This window comes from Macaca thibetana, chromosome 12 (assembly GCF_024542745.1).
Source record: "Macaca thibetana thibetana isolate TM-01 chromosome 12, ASM2454274v1, whole genome shotgun sequence".
NCBI lineage: Eukaryota > Metazoa > Chordata > Mammalia > Primates > Cercopithecidae > Macaca > Macaca thibetana.
Genome location: NC_065589.1, coordinates 112,680,326 through 112,697,891, shown reverse-complemented (window position 1 = coordinate 112,697,891; position 17,566 = coordinate 112,680,326). Strand labels below are relative to the sequence as shown.

Sequence of the window (17,566 nt, the reverse complement as noted above, 5' to 3'; positions counted from 1 at the left end):
ATTTCTTTAATTTAAATCCGATTCAAAATAATTTCCTATTAAAACAGAAATAGAAAGAAAAATCTAATCAAGTAGTTATTTAAAATTTCCCACAAGAAGAATAAGCCATTTTCCTTTCTACTCACATGAATCTCCCTTAGCTGGGTTTTCCCAGTACCACCACCTCCATTCTCAGAGCGGTAGTTTAAACATTTATTCTTAATCATTTTCTTCATTTTCCCTGTCATATGGGATAGTCTTCTAGTGCATTTCCATTTTAAACATTATTGAATAGCTCATTGAAAAAACATCACTTTACCCCTCCTTGCACAGCCAGATGAAACTATAGAATGCAAATCACAATAGTCAATATTAAATTCTAGATTTTTGAAAATATCGGCTGTTGATTTGTACATTCTCTAACTTGTCAGCAGATCCTAAGATTTTGTTTTAGTACTTAACATCTGAAATATAAATTCTATTCTTATCTTCTTTTTAAAATATCCCTTCTTTTCTTTCCCTATGATGCTGAAATTTTAGGCAGCAGATGAAATATTGTTTAAATTTATGTCATTTGAGATCAGGATAAGATCACAAACTTGGTTTTTAATGTTTCCTAATTTATCACCTAGAAAATGAACAACAGTTTCTTCTTTTCTACTTAAGAAATTTACAATTTTTAAGGTAAATTTAAAAAATAAATTTCAATAGTTAATTTGTATAGTAGTTAATATGCTTTGGCTATGTCCCTGCCCAAATCTCATTTTGAATTGTAACTCCCACAATTCCCATGCGTCATGAGAGGAACCCAGTGGGAGATGATTGAAATATGGGGGTGGGTCTTTCCTGCACTGTTCTCATGATACTGAATGAGTCTCATGAGATCTGATAGTTTTAAAAATGGGAGTTTCCCTGCACAAGCTTTCTTTTTGCCTCCTGCCATCCCCGTAAGGTGTGACTTTCTCTTCCTTGTCTTCCACCATAATTGTGAGGCCTCTCCAGCCATGTAGACCTGTAAGTCCAATAAACCTCTTTCTTTTGTAAATTCCCCAGTATCAGGTATATCTTTATCAGCAGTGTGAAAATGAACTAATACAGTAGTGGAACAGAAAAAAAATAAAAAGATATATTCTGGTATATTTTGCATAGATTTTTTGGGTTATGTTTTGTTTTGTGTTTTACATAAAAGAAGACATATAGAAATCACTAAGCAAATTACTTAGCTCATTTAATTTCAGCCATTGTCTTTATTATTATTAAAATGCAAAATGTATAGGGCCACATAAAACACCTTCACACTGTTCAATTTCAGACACAAAAAAAATGTTTTTCATTCTCTCGAAATATGTTCATAGTTGTTCTCTTCAGCCAAAATGTTTCTACGTATATTCTCAGATTTACCTTTAGAAACACGATATGAAGTTGCTTCTTTATAGTTAGAGGAAAAATATAGTAAAATGTAAAATTCACCCAGAAGTCTCTTTTCAGAAGTGTATTTAACTACGCTGACTTTATAAGTTTCAAAATATGAATCGGAAAAATAATAATCTATAATTCAAGCTCTTTAATGAAGAAAACCAAATAGCTCTCACTTAGTATTGTGAAACGTAATTCATCCATTCAAGCAAAAGTCAAAAAGGAAAAGTCAGTCACACTACATCTGTTTTACAGTCCCAGGAAATCACCTTTGTTCTTCCTGGCATATGAGGGATTTCCTTCTATATCTCTTTCTTTTGCCTTTTCTTACTCTTTTGACTCTCTTGATGTAGCAATAGCTAGGTTTCTTGAAAAAAAAAAAAAAAAAAAAAAAAAAAAAGAATCTGGTCAATTCCTGATCAATTCTACTAATTAGAACTACTTTTGACTCAGATTATCTCTGTATCTTACAAAGCCTAATAATACATACTCCTTAACTTAATTTCTTTCCTGGGTCAGATAATCATCCAATGAATGTTCTTTCCTATCTGAGTATATTTCCAAAATGGGACTTTTGTACAGAAAATCATATTTTAATTATAAATACATTTTTAAAATTCAACATGGGGTATGAAATAAAGACCAAACTGTGCCTATATTAAATAGAATGAGGAGGACAGCTGACAAATAAAAGATTATTATCTGCTTCTTTCTTTTTTCTCACCAAACTCTGCTCTTTTCTCAACAAATATAGAAATAATATTTAGGAAATTCATACTGAACACATAAAACAAAAGCATAAACTGCAAGAAGTTTACCTCCTACAATGCCTTCACCTTCCCTGCAGTGCCCAGCACACGGTAATAAATCTAACCTCTGCTTCTGTATTCTCAAAAGGGGATAAGCAATGATGCTTCAAAAACAGTGATCAGAGTCAGAAGGTCATATTTTAGTCCTAATTCAACCCATCACTAGCAGGTATCTCCTTGGTTAGATCATTCCATTTATTTATGCATCATTTTTTGCATTTGCAAAGACAAAGGGTTGGACTAAACCACACTATATCCAACAGGGTTCTAAGGACTCTAGTGAACTCTTTCAGGACAGAGAAGAGATAAGGGAAGGACAGAGGTTATGTGATTAGACCTCTTCAACCAGAATGGTGCTGCTTTGGCATGTTTGGTTCTTTGCATAGAATTTTATTTGAAGCACTACACATACATACTTGCACACACACAAAACACATACAAACACACATGATGAGCTGCACACTAGCTTGCATCTCTTAGGATTCTCTAATTTCTGGTATATTTTATACTAGCTCTTTCATTTTCAGCAGCGACTCAAAGTGCTCATCAAATAAGAAATGTACTTTTCAGTTCTGAAGGACTATTATTAAATTTTACCTCAAACTTATCATCCCTTGAGTACATAAGTCAAGAGCTTTAGGATTTACTCGTAGTTTTAATTAGCCAAATTAGTCAATCATTCAAAATGCTAATCATTCTCAACCCTCTTTCCGAGACCGTTTTCAAATTAACATCTCCTGAACATGAGTAAAGCATCTAAATATGAGAAATGTATGAAGGTTTTCCACGTTAGAAGAAGTAAAGAACACTTACACACTGTGATACATACACATGTGTGCACACATACACCCTGAAATGACGTCATCCTTTTACCCTAAAGTGGTATGGCGGCTCTATAAAGTCATAAATTTAAGTTCCTCTTTCACACATGCTGCTTGCTTCTATCACATTACCATGACCAAATTTTTATTCCGTGTCTTTATTACCGTACACCAGACGTTTCCAGTGTATGGTTGTGGATTTCAGGAAGACAGGTGTCACAGAAGTCAAAACTGTATTCATAATAACCCAAAGACATTATTGTCCTTATCAACGGGTTGAAAATTTCACTTGTGATGCAAAAGCAATGGTTGATAAAACTCCAGCCACCCTTTCATGAGTCGACACTGTGACATCAAACAATCGTCATTATATTCTTTATGGCCATATAGCCTCAATTTAAAAATAAACCCAGTTTCAGTTCAGAAGTAGTGAAAAATATTAATTGTACTAAATCTTGACTCTCAACATCTTTTTAAATATTTGTGTGGTGCAGTATGTCAAAAAAAAATAAAATAACACCAGCACATATGAAATATGATGGTTATCTCATAGAAAAGCATATGGGCAGTTGCTTGAGTTATGAGCTAAACTCACCACGTTGTTTTTCATAGAACATTATTTTTAATGGAAGGAATGAGTAACAAATTATAATTATTCAGATTTAAGTGTTCGACAGATGTTTTTCTTCAAAATGAAGTAAACTTTTTCTTCACAAAACCCACAATTGGCTGTATTTGTTACAAACAATAAAATTCAAGCTTTCAAGCAAGAAAATGAATTTTAGAAAACTGATATTCTCCATCTTGAGTTTGAACATTTCTCAATAATCCTCTAGTGGGCTTTTTCTAGTGAAATCATCAGTGAAATTAATCATGATTTTTAACAGCTGTACAATCACGTTCACTAAATGACAGGGGTATGTTCTGAGGAATGTGTCATCAGGCAACTTCATGGTCGTGCAAACACTGTAGAATGTACTTACACAAGCCCAGATACTAAATCCTACTGCGTATCCATGCTGTAAGATACAGCCTATTACTCCTAGACTACAAACCTGTACTGCTTGTTAATGCACTGAATACCATAGGCAATTATAACAAAATGGTAACTATTTGTATATCTAAACATAGAAAATGTATAGTAAAAATACAGTATAAATGATAAAAAGAATGGTACACGTGGATAGGGCACTTCAAGAACGGAGCTTGTAGGATTGGAAGTTATTCAGAGTGAGTCAGTGAGTGATGGGTGAATGTGAATGTCTAAGATATTATTGTACACTATTATAGACTTTATAAGCATTGCATAGTCTACATTAAACATATAATTTTTTTCTTTCTTTAATAGTAGATTAACCTTAGCTTCCTGTAACTGTACTTTATCAATGTTTTTCATCTTTGACACTTTAGTGATAATATTTAGCTTAAAAACACAAACACATTTCATAACTGAACACAAATATTTTCCTTCTTTATGTCCTTATTGCATAACCTTTGCCTATTTTAATTTTGTTTTACTTTTAAGAAATGAAGACATAAACACACACGCACATTAGCCTAGGCCTACACAGGGTCAGTATCATCAGTATCAGTCTTCCACCTTTATATCCTATTCCACTGAAAGGTCTTCAGGGTAAATAACATGCATGGAGCTGACATCTCCTATGATAATCATGCTTTCTTCTGGAATACCTCCTGAAGAACTTTTCTGAGGCTGTTATACTGTTAACTTATGTTTTAATAAGTAGAAGGAATGCACGGTAAAATAATCAAAGTGTAGTATATTAAATACATAATCCAGTAATACAGTAGTCTATTATCATTATTAAGTATTATGTATCATATGTAATTCTATGTGATATAATTTTACAGGACAGGCAACACAGTAGTTTTATTTATGCCAGCATCACCACAAACACCCGAGTAATGCATCACACTACTATGACCTTACTATGGCTATGTCACTAGGTGATAAGAACTTTACAGTTGAATTATAATCAAATGGGACCACCAAAATATATGAAGACTGTCATTGATCTAAAAGACATTATAATGTGCATGACTGTATAATAAGCTCCACTGACATTTGGAAGACCTGCATAACTCAATGAACTAATATTTTACAAATGACCAATTCATATTACAGAAGCAGATGTGGGTAAGAGTCTTTCAACGTGTAAGATGAACCAATCGACTTTAATGTAGCAGATTATTAAAATATTATTCAGATTTTACACTGTGATTAACCTTCAAGCATCTATCACTTATCTAGTTTTCAAGAAGTAACAGCAAAAAACCTCTACAATTATCTGAAATAGCTATTAACATACATATTCTAACTATGTGTGTTTATGAGGTCAGAATTTCTACATATACCTCAACCAAAACAACGCATTGCAAAAGAATTAACAGAGGAGCAGATATGAGAATTCTGCCATCTTCCTCTGAGTTAGACATTAAATACATTTGTAAAAATGTAAAACACCACCATTTATTTTGCCTTGTTTTGAAAAACATCACTGTTTTCATTTTACGTTATTTATATTTATATATAATTGTTTTATTATTGTCATCTTAAATAAATTAATACATATTTTATTTGGAATCTCAGAATTTATTTGCAATGTCTAATTTTGCAAATGGTGATATATGCAATTCAAATACCCCAGAGCATTTTTGGGTCCTCAGTACTTTGTTAGAGTACACTACACTAAGTTCACTGCATGTACTTTATTGTATATTTTACAAGTTTATGTTTTTCCACATTTCAAACCACCAGGGTTATAATAAATATTATTCAGGTCTCAAAAGATGTTGACTTTCTTTTCCATTTGGTAATATCATCAGCTTTAATAACCTTACTCTACTGTATTATTATTTAGTACTTCATTATCAAGAACTTTCACTAAAACAATTCTCCGACATTTTTATTGCAAGAGTGGATAACCGGATAAATTTGTCACTGGTCAATACATGCATACTCATTTTATTGTGCTTTGCTCAATTACACTTTGCAGACATTATTTTTTACAACTTGAAGGGTTGTGGTAGCCTGTTGTCAAGCAAGCCTATTGACACCATTTTTCTGATAGCATGCAGTCATGTTATGTCTCTGTGTCAAACTTTGGTAATTCTCACAATCTTTCAAACTTCATTATTATTATATCTGTTATGGTGGTCTATGATCAGGGATCTCTGATACCACTATTGTAGAGGAACCATGAACCATGCTCATATAAGAGCATAATGTTGTGTGTGTTCTAATTGTGACATCAACCAACTGATCCCCTGTCTCTCTCTCTCTCTCTCTTCAGGCCCCGCTATTCCCTGAGACATAACGATATTGAAATTAGGGCAACAGTAGCCTCTAAGTATTCCAGTGAAAGGAAGAGTCAAATATCTCTCACTTTAAATCCAAAACTAAAATCAATTAAGCTTAGTGAAGAAGGCACATCAAAAGCTTAGGTAGGCTGAAAGCTAAGCCTCTCGCTCCAAACAGTTAGCCATGAAAAGTTCTTAAGGGAAATTAAAAGTGCTAATCTGGTGAACACACAAATGATAGCAAAACAAAACGGTCTTATTGTTGATATGAAGAAAGAAAGTTTTTGTGGTCTAGATAGAGGATCAAACTAGCCACACCTTTCCCTTAAACCAAAGCCTAATCTAGAGTAAGGTCCTAACTCTCTTCAATTCTGTGAAGGCTGAGAGAGATGAGAAGGCTGCAGAAGAAAACTTTGAAGCAAAGAGAGATTGGTTCATAAGGTTTAAGGAAAGACCCTATTTCTATAACATCAAAGTGCAAGGTGAAGCAGCAAGTGCTGATGTAGAAACTGCAGCCCGTTATCAAGAAGTTGTAGCTAGGATCATTGATGAAGGTGGCTACACTAAACAAGAGATTTTCAATGTAGAAAAGACAATACAGCCTGCTATTGTAAGAAGATATTATCTAGAACTTTTTTTTTTTTTTTTTTTTTTTTTTTTTTTTTTTTTTTTTTTGAGACAGAGTCTTGCACTATCACCCAGGCTGGAGTGCAATGGTGCGATCTCGGCTCACTGCAACCTTCACCTCCCAGGTTCAAGTAATTGTCCTGCCTCAGCCTCCCAAGTAGCTGGGACTATAGGCACGTGCCACCCTGCCTGGCTAATTTTTGTATTTTTAGTAGAGATGGGTTTTCATCGTGTTAGCCAGGATGGTCTTGATCTATCTAGGACTTTCATAGCTAGAGAGGAAAAGTCAATGTCTGGTTTCAAAACTTCTAAGGAGAGGCTGACTCTTCTGTTAGAGGTTAATGTAGTTGGTGGCATTCAGTGGAAGTCAAGCTCATTTACTATCCTCAAAACCCTAGGGCCCTTAAGAATTATGCTAAAGTTACTCAGCTTGTGCTTTATAAATGAAACAAGAAAGCCTGGTTGACAAAATTTTGATACAGCATGGTTTACTAAATATTTTAAATCCACTATTGAGACTTACTGCTCATAAAAATATTCCTTTTAAAATATCACTGCTCATTGACAATATACCTGGTTATCCAAGAGCCCTGATGAAGAGGTACATCAATATTAATGGTTGTTTTCATGCCTGCTAACACAACATCCATTCTGCAGCCTACAAATCAAGAAGTAATTTTGATTTTCCAATGTTGGTAATTAAGAATTGCATTTGGTAAGGCTGTCATAGATACTGATTCTTCCGAAGGATCTGGGCAAAGTGAATTAAAAATCTTCTAGAAAGAATTCACATTTCTAGATGCCATTAAGAACATTTGTAATTTATGTGAAAAGGTCAAAATATCAACATTAACAGGAGTTTGGAAGAAAATGATTCCAATCAGCACTGATAACTTCAAGAGGTTCAAGGCTTCAGGGCAGGAAATAACTGCAGATGTGGTAGAAGCAGCAAGAGAATTTGAATTAAAAGTGGAACATGAAGATGAAACTGAACTGTCGCAATCTCAAAATAAATCTTAAATGAACAAGGAATTTTTTCTTATGGATGAAGAGAAAGGAGTAATTTCCTGACATGGAACCTACTCCTAGCTAACATGCTGTAAACACTGTTGACATGACAACAAAGGATTTAGAATATTACATAAACTTAGTTGATAAAAAAGTAGGATTTGAGAGGGAGGAGCAACTCCCATTTTGAAAGAAGGTCTACTGTGGAGAAAATGTTCTCAAACAGCACTGCATGCTATGGAGAAAATTTTGTGAAAGGAAGTGCTAGTCAACGTGGCAAACTTTATTTCTGTCTTATTTTAAGAAATTGTCACAGTCATGCCCACCTTCAGCAACACCACCTTGTTCAGTTATCAGTCATCAACATCAATGCAAGACCCTCTACCAAAAAAAAGATTATGATTTGCGGAAGGCTCAGATCATCAAATAGAACTTTTTAACAGCAAAGCAATTTTTATTTAAGTTCTGTTCAATTTTATAACACATAATGCAATTGCACACTTAATAAACCACAAACACTAAAAATATAACCTTTACATGCAGTGGGAAACCAAAAAAATTGTATGATTTTCTTTATTGGAATAGTTGTTTAATAGCAGTGTTCTGAAACTAAACCTGCAATATTACAATGTATGCCTAGATTTATTGAGAACTTAGTTGTAATAGAAACTATTATGAATAATATAATAAAGTAGAAAGCAGTGTAGGTGGTAAAGATATAAACCTTATGCTGGGTTTCAAATATAATAAGGAATTCAGGTTTATTGCAATAAAAGAGGCAGGAAGTAAAGATTAAGGTAGAGTTGTAAATGGGTTGGCTAAGTGTTGAAGTGTGAAACACAGAGCTAATCTGAAAAGGTATTTTACCCTCTCTGTTTTTTATTTCTCCCACCCTCCACACCCCACCATAGCCACATTTGCCTCCTAATATTCGAGAAAATATTTGTAAACCAAAAAATCAAGCAAAACAGAATAATCAAACAGAAAACCCTAGCCAAACACAACCTAAAGAACAGACTCCAGAGAACACACATGGTGAATAACAGTGATTTTTCAAAAATAGTTGAAAAGATTCTACCAAAGAAAACACAAATAGCTACAGTCTACAGCAAGAAACAAAAGCCAACCCAGAAAAGGAAGAAAAATCTGATTATAAGAGTTCCACATTGTAATATTCAAAATGTACACTTTTCAACCGGAAATTGTAAAGCATCCAAAGAAATAAGAAAGTATAGTCCATTCACAGATGTTAACAGAAACTGCTGCTGGGGAGGCGCAGACATTTTACTCAAGAGAGAATGACTTTAAATCAATTGTCTTAAATAGGCTCAGAGAGCTAAAGGAAATCATGAATAAAGAGCTAAAGGAAACCAGAATAACAATGTATGAAAAAAGTAGAAAATATCCATAAAGAGATAAAAAAATATTAAACACATACATGCACAGAAATTCTGGAGCTTAAAAGTATAAGAACTTATATACAAACTCAGTAGAAGAATAAAACAGCAGATTTGAGCAGGCAGAAGAAAGAACCAGTGGAAAAAAATGATAGATCAATTAAAATTACTAGTATAGAGAGCAGAAAGAAAAAAGAATGAAGGAAAATGAGCAAAGCCTAAGACACATTTATAACACCATCACACATAGCAACATAAAATAATGGAAATCACAAGAGGAGAGAGAGGAAAAGGGCAGAAAGAGTATTTAAAGAAATGATGGCCAACAACTTGCCAAATTGGGCAAAAGACATGGGACTATATATTCAAGAAGTTCAACAAACAAACAAACAAAAAACTAAAAAATACATTCTGAGACACATTATAATCAAATATTCAGAAGATAAGAACAAAGACATGATCTTGCAAGCAGCAAAAGAAAACTCTCTTAATACATATAAGGGATTCACAATAAGTTTAACAGGAGATTTCTCAGCAATAAACACAGAGACAAGAAAAAGGTGGAACAACATTTTTTAAAAAAAGAGCTTCCTTCCTTTCTTTCTTTATTAGCATTATTACTATTATTATTATTACTATTATTATTATTATTATTTTGAGATGGGGTTTCACTCTTGTTGCCCAGGCTGGAGTGCAATGGCACAATCTCAGCTCACTACAGCCTCCGCCTCCTAGGTTCAAGTGATTCTTCTGCCTCAGTCTCCCAAGGAGCTGAGATTACAGGCTCCCACCACCAGGCCCAGCTAATTTTTTGCATTTTTAGTAGAGACAGGGCTTTGCCATGTTGGCCAGGCTGGTCTCAAACTCCTGGCCTCAGGTGATCCTCCCGCCTCAGCCTCCCAAAGTGCTGGGATTACAGGTGTGAGCCACTGCTCCCAGTCAAGAAGAGCTTTCAAACAAAAATTCTATATCTAGCAAAATCATCACTCAAATGAAGGAGAAACCAAGATATTCTCTGATAAACAAAAGCTGAGGAAAGCTGAGGGAGTTTGCAATAAGTAGAACCACCCTCCAAAAATGTTAAAGGGAGTACTTCAGCATGACGTGGAAAAATATTATACAATAATTTGAAGCCATATGAAGAAACAAAAAACTCTAGTAATGATAACTCCCTAGGTAGATAGAAAAGGCCGTCTTATTGTATATTTGGCTTGTGACTCATCTTTATACTTCTTATATTAATATGATTTAAAAGAAAAGTGTATAATAATAATTATAAATCCAGATTAACACTCACACAATATATAGAGAGATGTAATTTATGACAAAAACAATATGGTAAGGGTGAAGCTGTATGCAAACAGAGTTTGTGTCTGTGATTGAAATAAGTTAAAATTAATTCGAACTAAATTGTTATAAATTTAAACCATGAATTACAATAACCAACATAACCATAAGAAAAAAAATTGAAAGAGAAAATGAGAAGAGATCAAAGAAGGACACTATAAAAATAAATTAAACACAAAATAAGGCAGCATTGAAGTACTTAAAGAAAACAATAAGTTAAAGGACAAATAGAAAATAAATGGAACAATGAAACAACTACTTCATTTTAAGAATTAAATGTAAATAAATGTAATTTTCCATTCAAAAGGCTGCAAATGGCAAAATGGATTTTTAAAATTCACTTACTTTCTTTCTAAAGATGCAATGCATTGCGGGTAAATGATAGAAAATATATTCTTTGCAAACTGTAACCAAGAAAGAGCAGAATTTGTTATCCTCATATCAGAAAAATTAGACTTTAAGTCAAAAATTGTTATAAGAAATGATATTATATATTGAAAAATGGTCATTAAATAGATAAAATAATAATCATATATGTATGAAATAATAGAGGTGCAAATTATATGCTATGGTTTGAGTGACTGTGTTCCCCTTCCAAATTCATATTGAAATGTAATCCCCAAAGCAATAGTATTGAGAAGTGTGAACTTTGAGAGGTAATTATTAGGGCCCTACCATTGTGAATGGAAATGATAGCTTTATAAAACAGCTTGGGATTGAAGGGAAGGCTGTCTTTTCCTTCTGTTCCTTCTGCCATATGAGAATGCAGTATTCCTTCCCTCTGGAGAGTGCAGCAAAAAGGTGTCATCCTGAAAGCAGAGAGCAGCCCCCTCCAGACACCAGTCCTGCCAGAACCTTGACCTTGGACTTTCCAGCTTGCAGAACTGAGAAACAAATTACTATTGTTTATATCATCCAGTCGGTGGTATTTTGTTATACTAGCACAAATGAACTAGACATTATATGATGTAAACAAGTTTCTAGAAAAACACAAACTACCAAACTTATTCAAGAAGAAATTTAAAAACCTGAACAGACCAATAATGAGTAAGTTACAAAATCATGAATCAAAAACCTTCCTAACAATAAAAAGGCTAGAACTAGATGACTTCACTTCTGAATTCTAACATTTAGAATAATTAACACTCATCCCTCTCAAACTCTTCCCAAAACTGTACAATAAAAGATTACTTACTATCTCATTCTGTGAGGTTAAAATTATTTTGATATGAAAGCTAGACAAAGATAGCACAAGAAAAGAAACCAACAGATCGATATCTCTTATAAATACAGATGCAAAAATCCTTAAAGTATATTAGAAAACTGAATTCTTCAGCATATGAAGAGGCTTATACACCATGAACAAGTGGGTTTTATTCCGGGAGTATAAGAGTGGCTCAACAAAAGAAAATCAATGTACTACAACATAAAATAGAAAAGGGAGGAAAACAAATGATCATTTAAATTTATTGATAAAATATATTTGACAATATCCAACACTCCTTATAAAAATAGTTTAAGAGCTAGAAATAAAAAGAATCTTCCTCAATAATGTAAAGAATCTTTATCTAAACAAACTAAGACTACTCAATGAAGAAAGACTGAAAACTTTCCACCTATGATGGAATAAGATGAGAATAACCACTTTTACCATTGTTATCTAACATTGCACTGCAAGTTCTAGCCAGAGTAACTAGACAAGAAAAAGAACTAACAGATAGTCAATTTGGACATGAAGAAGTACAGCTATCTCTGATCACAAATGGTATGATCCTCTATACATAGAAAATCTCAAAGAATCTACAATAAGCTGCTAAATCTAATAGATGATTTCAGCAAAGTTGAAGAATATAAGATTAACATTCAAAAATCAGTTGTGTTTCTGTACACCAACAATGATTAATCAGAAAAGAATATTAAGATTCTATTTACAGTATCATACAGAATAAAATAATTAGAAATGAACTTAACCAAGTATAAAAGACTTTTACACTATAAACTACAAAATGTTGATTTTTGTTTTATTTAAATTATTTCAAGAATGTAAAAACATTCTATATTTATGAGTTGGAACACTAATATTTCTAAGATGGTAATATTACCTAAAGCAAAAACAGACTCAATGCAATTACTATTAAAATTCCAACTGGCTTTCTTGCAGAAATAAAAAAGCTAATTTTCAAATGTATATGGAACTGTGATGGGCTCTTCATAGCAAAACAATATACGTATTTTTAAAGTGTAACAGTCACACTTCCAGATTTCAAACACTTCCACAAAGCTGCAGTAATCAAAACAATGCAGTACCAGCATCAGGATAGACATAGAGATGAATGAAGTAAAATTGTAAGCCCAGAAATAACTCATATATCTATAACCAAGAACAATCAACAAGGGTCACACTATCATAATTGGGAAAGAACAGTCTCTTCAATAAATGGTGCTTGGTGAAATGATTGTTCACATGCAAAAATTAAAGTTAGACTCCCTAACTCACACCATATAACAAATTAACTCAAAATGGATCAATGAGCAATGTAGGTAAATTAAAACCATAAACTTATTTTAAAAACTGAAAAGATAGATCTTTGTGACCTTGGATTCAGCAATGTATTCTTAGATATGATATCAAAAGCATAAGCAATGAAAAAATAGGTAAATGAAAAACTTTGTGCACCAAATGAAACTATTATGAAAATAAAGAGATAACCTACATTATAGTAAAAAGTATATGAAAATGTTTCTGACAAAAGATTAATATCTAGAATAAAGAACTCCTACAACTCACTATCAGTAAAACCAGCAAGTCCCTTAAAATGGGCAACAGGCTTAAATAGACATATCTTTAAAGAAGATATATAAATGGCCAATAAACACATGAGAAGATGCTTAGTTATTATTGTTAATTATTAGGGAAATGCAAATTAAAACCAAAAGAGATACTACTTCATATCTCTTGAATGCCCATAAATGAAAAAAAAAGAGAAAAGAGCAAGTGTTTGTAAGCATTTGGAGAAACTGGAACACATGAATATTTCTGTTGGGAATGTAAGATGGTTCAGCTGCTACGGCAAATAGTTCTTCAGACATTTAAACACAGAATTACCATGTGACCTAGCAATTCCATTCCTAGGTATATAACCTCAAAAAACTAAAAACCTAGACTCAAACAAATACACACAGGTTCACAGTAGCACGATCTGTGGAACATGCATACAATGGATTGCTATGAGCCATAAAAAGGAATGAAACACTGTTATAAGTGACTTGGTGGATGCACTTCTAAAACATGAAAAGTGAAAGACGTTAGACACTAAAGATAACATATTATTTGATTCCATTTATGTGAAATACCTAGAAAAAGTAAATCTTCAGAGAATGGAAGTAGATTGGTGATTGCCAGGGGATGAGGGAGTTGGATATGAGGAGCAACTGCTTAATTCCAAAAGGTAGAGTTTCCTTTTGGGATGATGAAAATGTTTTGGAACTAGATAAGAGACTCTTTTTGACAGAGTCATGCTCTCTTGCCCAGGCTGGAGTGCAGTGGCATGATCATGGCTCACTACAGCCTCAACTTCTCAGTCTCAAGCAATCCTCCTGCCTCCTGAGCAGCATGTCCCAACATACCTGGCTAATTGTTTTAAAACACTTAGTTGAGATGGGGTCTCACTATGTGGCCCAGGATGGTTTTGAAGTCCTAGGCTCAAGTGATCCTCCTGCCTTGGCCTCCCCAAGTGCTGGGATTACAGGCATGAGCCATCGAACCGCATCATAACTCTCTCTTTTATGGAAACCTGACTTCTCAGAGACAAGGCTATCTAATCATACATTAGAGGCCAGAATACCACATTTCTAAATCAAATTTCTATTAGGAAGAAGCATATAAAATATATGATAAAATATTAAAGTTGTACAATGACATAATTTTATATAATGTGGTTTAGGATAGAAAATGTGAATTTATATTTTATCGTGGGTTTTTGAGGTTCTGAAAAATTATGAAACCAGAAATAAAAATACATACAGAATTTACACTTATGATTTTCAACTTCCCACTTCTGTCACTTCCTCCCTTTCTGCCCCTTGTCCAAATTTTTACACCTCCATCCTTAGTTGAATTCTTTCTCTGCTATGTTTTCCCTTTTAGAAATACACAGAATTACTTTACTAATTACAAAACTCATGGAAAAGAATAAAGGGAAATTTATTTTTCTAAAATATTTTGGCCCCTGTCTTCCATGTGTACAAGAATATGTCTTAACTTATATTACAAGGATTATGACACATGCCAAAGCCAAAAGTGCCTGAGATAGTGATCCAACATCTCTGACTTCTAGTTGCGTGAAATTAGTCAATTTACTTCAACTTGTAAGACTCAAATGAATACTCTAGAATGTAAATAGATGCAATATCAGTGATGTGAGAAAAAATAAAATAGTACATGGAAAGCACTTAGTACAACATCTGGCAAAAGAAGGTATACATAAATGTTAATAAGTTCTCTTCTGACTCTTGTAAAAACTAAACACATTATAATGTAAACCAAATTCATCAGTTATCTCATTGGACACTCTAACATTATGACGGTAACTAAGGGAATCAAATATGGCTTAAATATATAAATGAAACTTTAAAGGAAAGACAAAAAAGTAACTACTTTTATTCCATTAATGCCAGAGAAAATTATTTTTCATTCAACATCAGAGATAAATGTATTTTAAAAGGCAACAACAATCCATATTATCCAGGGGGAAACTGTTAGAATCTGTCATTGTTTTCTCTGCAGCCTGATTATGCCTGGGTAATGCTACACTGAAATCCGTGTTCAATCTGTGCTGTTCTTGAAAACAACAAGCAGAGACACATTAGATTATGTCTATCAATACAACACATCTCCTGTCTTAATTCAACAAAATAAACAATGTGCATCTTGGTTGATGCCGATGTTTACAAGTAGTGCAAATCTAAAAATGTGTAAAACATTATTTTCCCCGCATAAAGCATAATGGGGATAGTTTAATCATTGCTTTGACATTTGAAAACACAGGTCAGGTGCTTAAATGACACCTATTAAATTATAGAGGCCAAGATATTGTTTGCAATATAGTACAACACAACATTTTAACTAACTATACCAGGAGCTGTCATTTTGTTAGAGCAAAATAGTAACTAGAGTGAATTCACTTTGAGTTTTTGCATAACAATAACAGATCAGCTGTCATCAGTTCAATAAAGTCCTTAATTTTGTTAAATGCTTTCTAGGAAATGAGTTTTACGTGTGTGTGTGTGTGTTTGTGTGTGTGTGTGTGTGTGTGTGTGCGCGCGCAGACATATGAATCTTTTTAAAGCCCTCTTTCAAAGGGTCAAGTCTTTTTTTTTTAATCTGGTGTCTTAACAATAGGAACAGAGAGAATTCTTTACCTCAACATCATATTTGTGGGCACATAACAAGGCTAGGAGATGAATTCAAGTCAGTCTAATACCAAGGTCAATTTAATCACTCTATCTACTATACTTTCTCCACAAACTAGCTACTGAAGTCATCCAAAGCTGTTGACCTTAGCTGTGTTATGTAGAAAATTGCTCTACTTCCTTTAAACTGGTGTGTTATAAGGGTTAAATGAGATGACTGTGTGCACTGTACATTTAAGTTGATGTAAGAAAGGCATAATCCCTTAAATGCTGTCATGTAGTCTTTGGTTTCTTTTGTTGATTTTTCTGAATAGGGCTGCCTACGTTTCTCTAATTTCCTTCACTTCCTTAATTCTATGTTCTGACTCAAATGAACTAATTGAGCATAGTTTCATGGATGTAATCCATATCTGATATTAAAGACTTATCTAACCATCAACATCACTGTGGTAGTATCAACCTGTGTAAGTTATTACCCAACATGGCGAACAAAAGTAGTTTAAAATTCTTAATCTTAGAGATACTTCTAGAAGTGAAAATAAAGACATCTCTATTGTAGAAACGAAAAATTACTATTAAATTCTTGTTTAACTGAGATAAAGCCGAGCTCTCATGATTCCTACATCAATGCTTGGTTTCTTTCATACTCTGATAAACCTGCAAAGACCATCCACCGTGCACACCTAAAAAGTGTACTAAAGGAATGAATCCCTCTATTGTAACAGAGGGTAACTGGGAAGTTTCCAAAAGAAACAAGAGCTAGAGCTAACAATGAAGACCACATTTTGGTGCATTCCCATTTTATCCTTAGTCAGCCATGACAGATAATCAGTGTGATGACTCTGTCTTGATATTGACTGATTACAGACACAGTCAAAGGGCAACAGATCATTGTTGCTGAAGAACTGTGGAGTACACACAGTCCTCAGGTGGCTATTTCAATATGGTGGATGTATTAAAGAGCCTGATGACTATCCTATATCAAATGCATTTTGACTCATAAAATATGCACCTTTGTTCTTAAAACAGGCCAAAATTTGTAATTGTATTCTGTACAAAATGTTCTGCCAAGTATAGTCCTTCTTATTCTACATATTAAATGTAAAAAATAAGATTGTAAAGTAGAAGCATAGCTTTACTAGACTGATTTCCACAACTTTAAGCATGAATGTACTCTTATATATTTGTAGAGTATAATTATTGATCTTATAGTTAACATATTCTCAAAATAAATGTGGATAACTTATTTTTCTTTAAACAAACTCAACAGAAAATATAATGTAGGCTTCATCAGTGCATCTGAATAAGTCCACCCTGTAATTAAAAAAATGGAATGAATAATTTGTTCCTTTCAGAAATACTTATAAAATGAAATACTCGAATAGCCTATTCTTCAAAAATAGTTAGGACTTCTCTTCACAAGGCAATG

General features: G+C 33.3%; 1 protein-coding gene across 4 annotated transcripts in view; it reads right to left on the bottom strand.

The window, feature by feature from the left end:
- The window catches only part of DPP10 (dipeptidyl peptidase like 10), a 1,406,192-nt gene that overhangs the window by 513,378 nt on the left and 875,248 nt on the right, over positions 1–17,566 (bottom strand). Inside the window, exon 1 of one of the 4 annotated variants that reach the window (XM_050751765.1) lies at positions 11,071–11,118. The exons of the other annotated variants lie outside the window; for them this stretch is intronic. The gene's annotated coding sequence lies outside the window, so the exon portion shown is untranslated. Of the gene's footprint in view, positions 1–11,070; positions 11,119–17,566 lie in introns of those variants that run through there. 4 annotated transcript variants of the gene reach the window in all.